Genomic DNA, 14,443 nt, shown 5'->3' on the forward strand with positions numbered 1-14,443 from the left:
GTCTCTAACAAATTTCATTTTTGAACTCTCAGTTTATATTCCCATTAAATCTTCATCTTAGATCTATTATTTTTCATTTTCTCTTCTCATTTTTCTTTCACTAGCTTTTCTTGATCCTTTTCTGCTTATGGTCCCTTTCCCCAATTATACAATGTTCTCTAATCTTGAAAATTATAATGAATTTTTTTATAATTTATCACTCTAATTGTAATTCTGGTTTATATATTGCAATTTTGTTTTCTAAATGGCTCAAGATAAGCTTACTAAACTGTTTATTTTTTAAGTTTAATTTATTAAGTTAGATTTTATGCCACTTTAGCAAGACTAACTTTTTTTAAAACATACTTATAATCCTCATATACAATTTCCATACATTCAATCATTTTAAAAGAAATAATAGTACTTCACTTATTATTATTCTTAAACCTCTCAAAACCTTTTTAAAAAAAATATATACTTATAATCCTCATATACAATTTCCATACATTCAATCATTTTAAAATAAATAATAGTACTTCACTTATTATTATTCTTAAACCTCTCAGAACTTAAGCTACAAACAATCCACTTAAAATATCCCAATTTTATGGCTACATTAAAACTGTTTTTGTAGAATCATGTGTAAATCACCTTGACCCCATGGACAGATACACGAATTTACCAACAAGTTTCAAAGGATTTAAACATCATTAAAACAGCGATTATATAAATATATATATCTGACAAATTATGGTCTCCCTTTCATATTCCAAAAGCACAACCTGAATTAAGTTTATGTTATTCCAAATGGTTAAAATATGATAAAATGTGCATATACGTTATAAAGTGCATTAATGGTCTAGCAGCATGCCTTAATGGTTCCAAACTCTAAGTATTTCAAATGATAGACAAATGTGCATATAAGAAGCAAACAGGCTCCTACCTATAATTGCATTAGTGATCCATAAACATAACATAGCAGATCCAAACTAAAAACTCCAAACTATAAAGTGCATTAACAATCTGCAGACATACCATAGCAGATCTAAACTATAAGTGCATTGAGGTACCTCAGCAACTTATAGTTTTTGCTTTTAGTTGTCTCTTAACGTCAATACATTACCCTACTCTCTAATTCAATAGCCTTAATCCTGGGTATTATTTTATCTAAAATTGGCATAATCTTAAACACAGCTTTGTATCTTCATATTTGATTATTGTACTAAGCAATGAGGTAAGGGTTCTAATCCCCAGTGTTTAAAATCTGGTAGCAATATACTCCTTCTTTCTTGTAAAAAAGCAGCTGTAAAAAAAAAGGTAAGTGACTTACCCTTTTTCCAACTATACAGAATGTCAGTTTCTAACAAACTCTGTTGAATATATTGGTGCATTTTTGGATGTTGTCAAGACTATAGATTGTGGCACCTATCTGAATCTTAACTTCATCATCCATCTTGTAGTCCCCCTTGCCATTTATGTCTTTTAAATATTGCCACATTTTACCTACACTCAGAGAGCCTAACATATATGCAAGTTGGGGACGTTGACCGTAGTCCATGTAGTCGCTTAACAAGGCTGCTTCTTTGACCAAGCATTTAATTATTTTCTTCCTATCAGCTTTTGGACTTGATCTAAACTACCCTTTGTGTCCACACACTTAATTATTTTCCTCAAATTCACCATCATTGGCCTTAAAGACCCCTTCTCAAAATGTTACTTCAGTATGTACCTTACCGAACCATTTGCTACTTCTGCAATTCTCTCCCAATAATTTAGGAGTCTCTGGTAGCATTTGAATTTTATATTGATAAAACCCAATTCTAAGCATAGTGTTGAGTGGCCTGACCTCCTTCGGTGGCCCAACCACAACTTACAAATATTAATTTCAATTACTTCCAAACATTGTATATCTTTCTTTACCAATATTTCTGACTCATAAAGCAATACTTTTGTAATTTTCTGGTTGTATGTCTCTCTCAAAACTTCCACTGACTTGAGTTCCAGTTCCCTGTCCATTCTACCCAGTGCACCTGCCACTGCTTTGCTCCTCTGTTCCTGCAATCTAAAACGTTTTTTAAAACTGAGATTCCCACTAAATGCCATGCCCAAATACTTATACCCTTTTCCAAACTCGACCCTTTGCACATTAAACCACAATTTATGCGTTAATTTTTTGGGCCAGTTCATACCAGAAGACATGGCTTTCGTTTATGTCATGTTAATAATCAAGTCACTTTCAGCACAGTAATCTGCAAAAGAATATAGCACTTTACTACGCGATGCATTACATCGCGTGATATTACAACGCTGTTGTTACAACAATCGCGTTGTGTTAGTACGTGATGCTTTTACATCGCAAGTCTTTACTATGACTTCCACTAGGGGGAGCGCTGGACTTAGGAATAGTATTATTTACTATTTCTACTCCAGTTTGCTAAACAGGTGGGAAGGTGTTGGAATTCACTTCCAATACCTCAGTGCCCCCTAGTGGAATTTGTTGTAAAGACTTGCGATGTACATCATGTACTAACAACGCAGTCATTTTAATGACAGCGTTGTAACTGTATCACGGTGTAATGACAGCAGCGTAAAGGTTGTTTCCCTCTGCAAAAGACCCCAGAAGCCCCTGCATACCCACAGTTGTAAGACCTATAATAGTTTTATCATCTGCATAAAATAGATCCAGTATTTCAGCATGGCAGAACTTTGGTTGGAAAGACCTCACTATATTTTGGGATATCTTCTATATAAATAGAAAGCAAAAGAGGAGCCAGTATGCAACCTTACCGTAAATCGTTTGGATTTTCAATTTTTTTAGAGAGGGCTCCATTACCACCCAGCTTTATATGTGTCCATGAATTTTCATGAAGTCTGACTATCAGAGCACGTAAGCCCTCTGGAATCCCCCAGTCTACAATTTTTTTTCACGGCCTTTGCCGGTTTATGGCATCAAAGTCAGATGACAAATCGATATATGTCACATATTACCCCTGATGCTTGTATCAAGAAAGTTTCTATACTAGCAACTTTAATGCAAGACATCCATTAATTGTAGAGTGAGACCTCCTAAAACCAATCTACTTCATAGGCAAAATGTTTTTCTCTTTAACTTAAAAGCAATTTTGCATATATCTTGCTTGATATATCCAGCAGTGTGTTCTCAATTTATTTAAATTATTGATTAATTTTTCAACCTCCTTAACAGATGGCATCAGGTGTCATTATGGGGTGTTAGCTTTACCAATTCCTCTAGCATTGTGCCACACTGCTGGTACTTTTATCAGACTATAAAGTCCAACAGCTTCCCTTTGGTAACTCAATATGGCAAACTGCAAAGCACACAAACTTAGTTGTTTAACCACCAAAATACTAATACCCAACACATTGTCTTCTCCCTGAACCGAATATGATTTAGTACCACTGAAGTGTCAGATTACAAAGAGCTTTACATCACAGATAAAAACATATATTTCTGCATGACCTTGAAATTACATGGCATAACTCATCTTCTTGTCAGTTGGTGAACTTAACAATATTCTCTAATACAATTTAAAAGCATCTACAAAATTCAGCGCAAGCACTTAAAAAATTGTATTCTTTAAAAAATCATGCATGTATTTAAAAAGCACACAATTGAATCAAACCACGCCAAGGGAGAAACACATAAAATAACCACATATGTATTTTCTTGCTACTAATCTGTCGGAATGATTGATTGAGACACATGAGTTCTCTTGTTTTCTATTGCATCTCAAAGTTCATCAGAATTAATTCCTACTGTACGTGGATGCATTTTGGTGGATAACAGAACATTTGACCACCTTCCTCAGTTACAAAACGATACCTCCCACCTTTATATACATAGGGACAAATCTAAATATTTTATTCTTTTATGTTAATATTTGGTGTCTGCCTCAGATTGCTGGAGTCCAGACAGGATCAATAAATTCCAGTCTCACAACGTGAAGATCTTAAGGGTACCTCCGGGGAGATTACTTATTTGTATAATCAGACCTCCAAGGAATCCATTTGGTTCACCTGGTCATGGTCCTTGTATAATGTAAAATCACCAACAGGTAATTAAGCCCCCTCTTATGCGAGCTTTTGGAAGATTGTTGTTAGAAGTCAGACTGTGTTATCAATTAGCAGGCTTGTAGGTTCCTTGTGCCTCGTATATAAGGTTATGTTTGGTTGTTGTTAGAGGTGAGCCTGTTTGATTAAATAGCAGGCTCGGCTGTTCCTTCTTGATTCATGCTCGATGCATTCACCCTCACCATCAGACCCATGTTTCTTCACCAACAGGACTAGCTATAAAGATTTTAATTGAACCCGATGCTTTCTCTATGAAGTTCCAAATGTTCTGGTTCCTGTTCTCTCTCAAGGCTAAATAACCTCTCTCCATCTGTTATCCCTTTCAAGCCAATTTATGTCGTTAAGGCTTTTTGATGCTTTTTGATGCAACTTTCTTGCTAACTTGATTGCAACAGTCCTTTTTGTTGGATTCAAGTTTTCAGGTCTTCATTAGGATCTTATTTAAAGTAGCTTTTACTTCGATAAAATCTGTTTTCCTTATGATAGATATATTAGGGGCTTAGAATGCATCTGAGCAGATATTTATATTTTTATCAAACTGCCATAATCTTGAAGAATATCTTCATCAGTATGTGACCCATATGGGACCAATAAGCCAGATATCCACTTTTTGGTTTCTCATATAATCTTAAGCAACCACATGACCCTTCTATTATTCTTAATTCGTATCTCTTTAATGTTGACCCATGTAACCCTTTTACTCACATCATAATGGATTTTTAGCTGAAGCGTTTTATCTTCACTCTCCCCTTGTCCCCCACCATCAAATCTTTTACCACAGAAAAATATTCTGAGGAAATGATTGCATAATTAATCAAAGAAGTTCTTCTCCCATTGTCAAATGTACTTTTCGTAGGGCAATCGCTAATCAGCCTCCCATTTATGACAGACAAGACCGTCTGGCTAAGGCACAGCCTAATTTCCTACCCATAAGAGAACTCTTCACTTGCCCTGGGAGACCCAAGGCCCTCTCACTTTCAAGCTGCTCCCATTAATGCTAGCTGTAGGTGGAATTTTTATATTACAAGCGCCCAGTAATAATATTGGGGCAGCTGTATATCTGTACCCAATTTCCTCGACTAAGCATATCAACTTAGTTAATTGTTGACATTGCTTCTTATTTAGTGGCAAGTAGACATTCACAATGGTAACCGTTTTTTCTATAGGAGACCTCACACCTCTATACCTGATTTTACTATCAATCACTGCTATTGTGAGAAAATCTGAAAATTCCTCTAACATTCTAAAGCTTTTTATGTCCTTCTGCACTAAAACTAGCTGGCCAAAAAGTCTCTTAACCACTTTATTATGGTAAACTACATCATCATTAAATAGTGGTGAATCTTTCACCCAGGTTTTCTGAAAGGCAACTGTTCTATACTTACTTTCAGTTAACTTACTCTTTAATATTAATTTCTTACAAGTCCTGCTTTGTTTCTATGACACTATGCACAAAAAGGAGTCATCAGGGCAAAGATATTTATGGGCCTATCACCCTAAAATTAATTGCTGCCGCCACCCAACTCCAATCTTCTGTGCAGAGCCATCCATTGAGTATATCTTCAGTTTCTGTGATTATCTTACACCCTGCATCTGATGCAGTTATTCATGATGTTTCCAAACCTAAGTTTTGCTGTGGACCAATACTCAGACCCTGCGATTGTTGCTGTGATAGATTTGCAACCTCATCTATTTCTTCATCATGTACCATCCCCCTCTGATTTTCTTTATATATGTCAAAACCAACACCTCTTATATCATTGGCAGCTTTTAAAACCAAATCAGGCACTATCCTTGAACGAAAATGGATCATGGCATTTGGCAAACCACCAGTGGCTAAATTGTCATGAATATCAAAATCAATGATATATCCTTTGATGTAATCTTAGATTGTAAGGGTCTAGAGCTAAAGACTGACAAACATCTAGGCTCATCAAGAATGGATTAGGGGCCCAATCAGTAAAGCGATCATCTATTCTTAAAGACAGTGGTCCTTCCTACCTCTAATAAGGGCCAGGACATTTAATTGTGTATTAGAGCGATAATACTTTATAGTACCCCTTGTCTTCCTAGAAGCATTTGCCCATCTGTAATAAATGAATTATTTTGTGATAATCTTTGGTTCACATTTGATTGCATACCCCTATCGCTTTGTTCACTAATATCTCCCACTGCTGTTCCATCACTTCGCATTTAATTCCATATACCCCATAGAACCCCCGTGACCCTAAATTAGCTTCCCTCCTAAACAGCTTTGCTTTATCAATGGAGCCCTCTCTTCCTACATTGTCCTGGTCTGAGCAAACTCGCAAATGTTGGGCATCCCCAACTACTGATTAATTTGTTTCAAGTTATTGATTTCATTGTGACATCAACATAGGAGATTCTGTATTTTTATTACAACTTCTCCATCTGCTTGCAATTGGTCTAAACTGGCTCCTGGTTGAAGAACATCCTCATCTGATACTTCATTCATATCAGGGAGAGCATAAAAGTGCCTTTTCACTTTTTTGATATTCTCCTTTTTTTCTATTTCTTCCTTTTAACACATACTTTCCTAGATTTATTTAATTGGACGATTGGAAAGACTTATACAGAAGCTACCTTCCCCTTTGTTTCTAACTTTCCACCCACTACTTTTTATAAGTAGTCTCCAAATCTTTCTTCCTTATTTCATGCTTACTTAGGTTGTCATTGTTTCCATCTATAATTAAATCAGTTTGAGTAGATTTATCTGTATTTATTTTCTGCACACCACAGCAACCACTGGAGTTTGTGTACCACTATTTGCCTTTGACACATTCCTAACCTTATTTACTCCTTTTGGAAACCATGATGGCCTTAACTTCAGTTAGTATTCACAATATAGTTGAGATAATTTCAGTGTTGTGATCTGAATCTTCTACCACTCTATTTAATAAATTTAGGATCGATTCTAGAATATGTTGAATAGATTCCATCAATGCAGACTCAATAGAAGAGTTAATATCTACCCCACACCCATCTCCACATGTATGGGGTAATGGTTTTGCTTCCTCCCAGACAATACTACTATGTAAACTATCAATGCTTGATCATCTGTCTATATTGTAGGGGAAAGACAATCTGCTCTTTTTTGTGCAAGGATCATATTTTGGATAATCAAGCCCTGTGGTTTGAGTTGTTTGAATTACAGGATCCCCATAATCAACCTTGATGTGTAATTTAATTTGAATAATTCAGATTGCCCAGGTAACATTACACTGAGCTGCATGCCCATAGATCTTTAAGTTCCAGTCCCCCTTGTAAGGTTTTGAGAATGGATTTATCGCTTAATCTACAAAATTTCAGTTTCTATTGCTCAAACCATAACGTATCAAGGTATGAGCTTTTCTGTTGGTGGTGTCCTACATTTTGATACTGGGTGTGGCTTACTATCATAGCTGTTTTTATAACTGGTTCATCTTATTTAACTTCTCAGTCTATTTTAGAACCAGCTGTACCAGCTTTATTCCTCCACTCTCCTGTTTGTTGTATACTGTTATTAGATACGTGCTGCAGTTCTGACCCCCATGAGAACCTTAATTGTCTCAGAAGGGTCACTATTGTCAATTACCTTCATATTCATGTCTTACTCTGACTGTCTCCTTCATTATTTATTCCAAAATATTTCGGTACAATATGGGTCTCTTTTTGTATTCGCAGTTCAGGCGTTTTTGTGCATAAAGAATGGTGAGCAACATCACCAAACCCTCCGCTACCACAATTCGTATTTTTATTACCCCCCTGAGTACAAGTGCTTAATTTGACATCCTGAATCTTTTTAGCTTTGATGACTTACTTTACCTGAAAGGCCACTATTGAACTCTTTTTGATAATACCAATAACTTAATTTTCTTTCTTTGTGCTACTATTACATTCCCCAAAACCTACTTTACTTGGCCTCTGTGCAAGAACAAGACCTGATTCTATCTGCCTCTTCCAGTCCATGTTCAGAATACTCACGCAGCTTCATTGCTATCAAATAGTCCATTATTGACCGATTTCTTCGACTTCTAGGACTCTGTCCCCAGGCATCGTCCATCGTCCTTCCTCAGCAACAATGGACTCGATACTTGCCTTTTTAAACTTCAAATGGACTCCTCGATTTACGTCTATTATTAAAAGCAACTCAGGGTCAGTGGTGGTCCCATTCTCTGAGAAACCCAATGTATCTCACATGCAACCTCCTTTTGTAACAAGCTTATTCATCAGTGGTCCGTGATTTCTCAAATTATAGGGATACTGTTGTTTCTGCTGTTTTTATAACAGATTAGACTTTACCTTTTGGCAGTCATTCATTTTCTTTTTGCACTTTACTATGCCTGACTGGAGTGCGCTCAAAGATTGTATTGATCTCTCCATGGGGCAATGTCCATCCTTATCACTTTGGGCATTAATTTTATCCACTGGAATATCCTCCAAAGGCTCCTTTGAAATTTAATTTAAAGGGGTTTTGCCCCATCATCTATTGGGTGGTTCACCATAATGAATTACCTTGGTTGACGTTCTGCGGATAGCCCAAATAGCACACTGACTGAAAAATATAAAGTATATAAAAAAACTAAACAAAAATAAACAATGTCTTCAGTCTCACCTGGTGCCGCCAAGCACTCTGTGATTTTAGTGCCAATATAATTTACAGCCTTTGGGATATTCCCTGCTGCCTTTTTTCATCCCTCAGGCTGCAAGCTCACTGCCCTCCCCAGATAATGTACCCTACTGGCTGCATGGCTCCTTGTGCGGAAGGAGGAGGTCAGGGACTAGGTTTATCACAGAGCTCCCTGGCCTTGAATGACCACTTTGGACCAGTTCAACTTACTGCATGGTTGCCTAAGTATCACAGGGCTGGCACAAGCACACCGAATAAGACAGTAGCAACAAGACTCCACAATGTACTTCTGCAGTGCCACAGCCTCACACATTTTTGTTATATTATGAATCAAAGACAATCTAGACTGGATTCTGCCCTTCTGCCCTTCTTGTGCAGAGGCCAGTCAGGGATATGTCAGAAACAGGGCCGGAGCAAGCTGGGCACAACTTGAATGGGGAGTCAGGTAGAGGGATGGGGTGGGGGCAGGGGAAAGAAGTGGAGAAGTGAAACAGGAGCAAGCCGTACTGGTTTCTAAAGCGTATGCTGTGTGCCGCGCATCTCAGCAGGTGCCTATCACACCATGCTTGCTCCTAACCCCCTGTACTTTCTACGGCTTCAGCACCCCCTTGTGGTGCTGCCCCTCTAGCTGCACCCCATATGCGTAAGAAATACTGATAAATCCCCATGTGTTCTGAGCGATTCACACCACTCACCAAACCACAAGCCTCGCTGTCTCTGTCTGAGCACCTCCATCAGAGCAGCGCTGCTCTACCCGCTCTCCTATTCCTGCTTCTGCTGTGATTCTGCCAGTACGCACTGTCAGGCACAGCCCCACTCCATGTGTCATGCCGGGTGTGGCTTGGAGCTCAGAAGCAGTCCGCCACTGTCTGCGTTTCCTCCCAGTGTTGCCAGATTTTGAGACCCACTTCAAGACCAAAGCCACTCAAGTATAAGGACAAATTTAGCCTAATGCAGACCAATGCAGCCCTAAACCAGCCCCAAGTTGTAACTCTCAAATTATGCAGAAATAGTAATCAAAAACTATTTTATGGATTAATCTAAATTATATGCAATATACAGATAGTGGTAGGGGGTTTACCAGTCCCCACTGTGACTCTGCAACTTGTGACAAGCACTGCTAAAGTTACAAAAGTAGATATCACTGACAGACTAACAAAGGCAGCAATAGTATTATGTGCTAATAACTGCTCCCTCTAATTTGTATTTTAAGCAAATATGTAGAACTCACAGTGCCTGAATTATTCATTGCATTATACATTAAAAATGGAAAAAGACATGAAAAAATGGTCACTCGCTTCTCATGATGAGCAGAAAATTTGACACAGTAGTAATTCTGGGCTTGTAGAGACACGTACGTCTTGGATCACGTGCACAGCAGTTCCCTGACACACCTTTTCACATTGGAACCCTTGGCAGGAGCCAGTTTATTTTCCTTCATTTGAAGATAGAAAGCAAGGGGTGCATCCTATGCCTTTATATGCTTGTTTCAAAGTGTGAGGCATGTACCTGTTACTTAAACTTGGCTGATAAAGTAAAACTATGAATGGTTCCTTCAATCCCTTGTTTGTTGATTTTATGTTTTGCAGCTTTTGGCTGTATGTCACTTTGATCAAATGCACAGCATACCACTGACACACATTTTCACAAAGTGAGACTCTGAATGGGTCATTCAATAACTTACATTCAAAGTTTGCTGCAGGTTGCTTCAAATCATTATAAAAGACATGCAGTTCTATATGGCAGTACTTGCATGCTGCCTTGGTAATACCTCATTTTATAGCGCAATCCATCCTTTTAATTCAGAAACCACATCCACTCTTATTTGCATATTTTAGTATTGACCTCACCTGCCCATTTTGAAATAATTTAACTGCAACGGCTTGGCAGCTGGGATAAACTGCTCAAGGATTAACTGTGTCTTGATGACAGGGCAGGGACTACCTGAAACTGCAAGAGACAAACAATCATCAATCCATCTGTAATTTTAAGACCTCATATTGCTCTAATAAACATATACATGCATGTTCGGCAATCATAAATCTCAATCAAGAGGGTTGCAAGTAAACATGGCTGGTAAAGGGGCAATGCAAATGGTCATCCCATTTTGCCTGTAGACAGGAAGCAAGTTCAGTATTCATATTAAGGCATGTACCTGTAAGTAGACAAGGCTAGTAAGAGGAAACTGTGAGTGGCTCATTCCATCAGTCAAGGGTTTGCGACTTGCAAGTTGCAAGAAAGTGAAGTACTGCATTTGCTATGCTTTTGTACAGGCCCACTTTAATTCCATCGAGCCAAGAAAGCGGCTTACTAGAGTGTCATGATTTTGGCTCTAGTGGTTTAAGCAAATGCACAGGAGTTTTGTCACCCCCACATCCGTTGAGTCATCAATCAATAAAGAGTATCCAGATTTTCCCAAATTTTGTTGCAGGCTTTCTTCAAAATATAGGTTTTGATCTCTACCTCTATTACTGGAACAACTGTGGTTATTCTAGAGGTAATACATGACAATGGCACAGGATCCATTACAGTAAGCTTGTGAAAACAAAGGTTGCCTGCAGTATCAGTGTAGTTATACACTTCCATTCAGAAGAGTACTAGGATTGATATCTCAGCAACTGAGTATGAAGCCTTTCAAATCTAAACTTAGAAATCTTTTAAGCATGGTTAGGGAATCGGGAAGATGAGATGGATATTCACAGGCCAATACTTTCATTAACTCTAGCCACGATTTCATAATGTCATCCTTAGAGACAGAGGTGGGGTTACCTTCTTCCAGCTTGTTAATGAAAGTTAATCCATGATCCATACCTTGATCGCTTACATTTGTAAATCTAGGCACAGCAATTTCTCTTCATTACAGGTGAAAACATTTGGTTTAAGTATCCTTTTCAGTTTGGACAAGCACAGAGTATATAGGTCGCAGAAGATGTGCAGTACATGTCCAGATTCTAACTGTAAGATTATGTTAACTACCTTATTTCTTCAAGAACAGGCTTTGAGAAATTAAGGTAAAGCAGGTTTGTCTCGTCGTGATACATTTCTTGAAGCATCCTTGCTGCATAGTGTTTCACAGAGGATGCTGTGATAAAGTGTAATTGTAAGGCATCATAGTGTTTGTGAACACTCTACAAAATCTGCCATCAAGAACCACTGTTTTGCAAGGCACCATTTATTTTAGGGATGCCTCTGTCCAATGAGAGATAAAAATCTCAACAGTTAGCCTGGCATTTGCACTTGTACGTAAACATGGCTGGTAAAGTGGAACTCAGAATGGTTCATTCAGTCACTTATGCTTTGTTGGCAGCTTTTGGCTCATAGTCTCTTTGCTCATGTGCACAGCAGTTCTTGCACACCCTTGCACATTAGAGTCTTTTGGAGCATCCAGATTATGTTATTTTATTTGCAGACAGAAAGCATGTCCAATATTCACATCCTATGCCTTGATATACTTTTTTTTTACGATCAAAGCATGCACCTGTAAAGTAGACACAGCTGGTAACTCAGTTTGCTGCAGGTTTGCTTCACATCATTGAAATGGGCATGCAGCTCTAAATGGCATTACTTGCTTGCTGCCTTGGTATTATATCATTTTATAGGGCAATCCATCCTTTTAATTGATAAACCACTACCAGTCTTTTGTTGTATATTTTAGTATTGAACTCACTTGCCCATGTTGCAGTAATTAAACTGCAACTGCTTGGCAGCTGGGTTAAGCTGCTCAATGATTAACTGTGTCTCAATGAGAGGGCAGGGGACTACGTGAAACTGCAAGAGACACACAATCATCTCTCCATCTGTACTGGCATAACTGTGGTAATCCTAGAGCTAATACATGGATTCGGCACCATCTTCATCAAAGTATGGGAAACATAGGTTTGGCTGATTTTGATAAATGTTTTAGAGCATACTTATGCATGGCTGTTTTACACATAGGATGTCACACCATACAAAAGTGTGCTTTCAAGACATCATACTGCTCTAACAAACAAATACATGGCTGATGGTAGAGTGAAACTACAAATGGCTCTTGAAACACTTGGTTGAAATATCCTTTTCAATGTGCACAAGTACAGAATAAACAGGTCTCTGAAGATGTGGAATGCATCTCCGAATTCTTGCTGAAATATTTTATAAAATACATTTATTTCTAGAAGAATTTCCAGTTTGATGTTTGAGAACCCATTTGATCATGAGTTCTATATTGCGTTCAGTGCTCCTTATTGCTTTCTTAGCAATGATGTCAAGCGAGTGGAGGGGGGCTAGGCTTGTCACTCGCGGAAAATGCCCACACCTGAGTGACACTCCTCGGGCTGGCAAGGTGTGACTGCTACTATTTGCAACCTTCTGAGGTTTGGCAGAGCGCTCCTGCTTGTGGATGCCGACCTGCCGCCTACAAAGTCTTTTGCCACAGAATTCTCTGCATGTTTTCTTTTGAAGGGAGTAACCGCCTCAGCGAACTTCCAGTCTCAGCCGCCAATTTAGGTGACAACGAATACCGGTGATAATGCGGTACGGTGGGGAAAGCGGTGTTGAATACCTTTCTTTCCATTTCTTTTTCCTGTGAGGCTCTCTCCATTGTCACCTATATCAACCTTTATTGGCATGCTGCTTTCTTTTATGAACTAAGGCTTTATGGCTCGCTTACATTTTTTTAATTGACTTTCAGCTGACCATATCTCTATGGTGGATTTCCTATTGGATGGTGTTCACCTTTTCTTTGTGTCATAGCTTGGAACTGCTTTCCTGCCTCCATATCATTTTATCTTTTCTATGGGAACATTGAAAACAACGCGCCCCCCATCCTCACGCTCTATGCAAACTTTTGTCAAAAACTCTAAAATCTTCACAGAATTTTCTAAAATGGAGGAATCCTTGGTGTCTCTGTCTAAAAGCTCTGCCCTCTTGGGCCTATTCCTCTAGCTGTGGGGAAGGCTTCTACAAAGCGCTTGAAGAAAGATCTGCCTTCCCCACCAAAATCTTCTTCTCCTGCTTCCTTAGATCAGTTGCTGGAGGAGATTCGTGCTCTACGCTCCTTCATGGAGGAAACAAATGTTAAGCTGCAATTCCTCTCAGTCAACTGGTCACAGATAGATGGATGGCTGCGGTGAAGCACAATATGTCTTCTCTCAAGCTCACTGATGTTAAAGTCACTGCACTTCAATCACAGGTATCCTCACTTCAGAAACAGGTTGAAGACCTTGAAAACCGGAATAGAAAAAACAATCTTCGCATATATGGTTTACCGGAAGGCTCGTAGGTCTCTTATCCTATCTCCTTCTTCAAATTTTTCATCCCCAAGGTGCTGAATCTGCCAGAGGGAACCATGATAAATATCCAACACGCTCACATACTTGGTTGTCAACTGGAATTCACGGAGACCAAGAGGAGTCATCTTGTATTTCCTTGAATACATGGATCTGCTTAAAGTCCTTGCAGCAGTCAAGTCACTTCAACGTATTCTATGTTAAGCTACTACTTGTACTTTGTTCAAGATTATGCCAGAGCCACTGCAATCTGATGTAAGGAATTTCTGAATATGAGATCTGACTTTCGTTCATTGGGGTCCGTTAAGGACTCCTTCATCCATATCTCTTTAAAGTCACATATTAGAAAAAAAACACAACATACGAAGATTCTGTCAGGTTGAAGAGCTTCATCAATTCCTGCAAACCAGAATCCATGGGCTTCTCTGGAGCCTCCTCATCTCAAGACATCTAATTTCAGTAGACTCTCATAGCA

The sequence above is a fragment of the Triturus cristatus genome, chromosome 7, assembly GCF_964204655.1.
Source record: "Triturus cristatus chromosome 7, aTriCri1.1, whole genome shotgun sequence".
Lineage (NCBI taxonomy): Eukaryota > Metazoa > Chordata > Amphibia > Caudata > Salamandridae > Triturus > Triturus cristatus.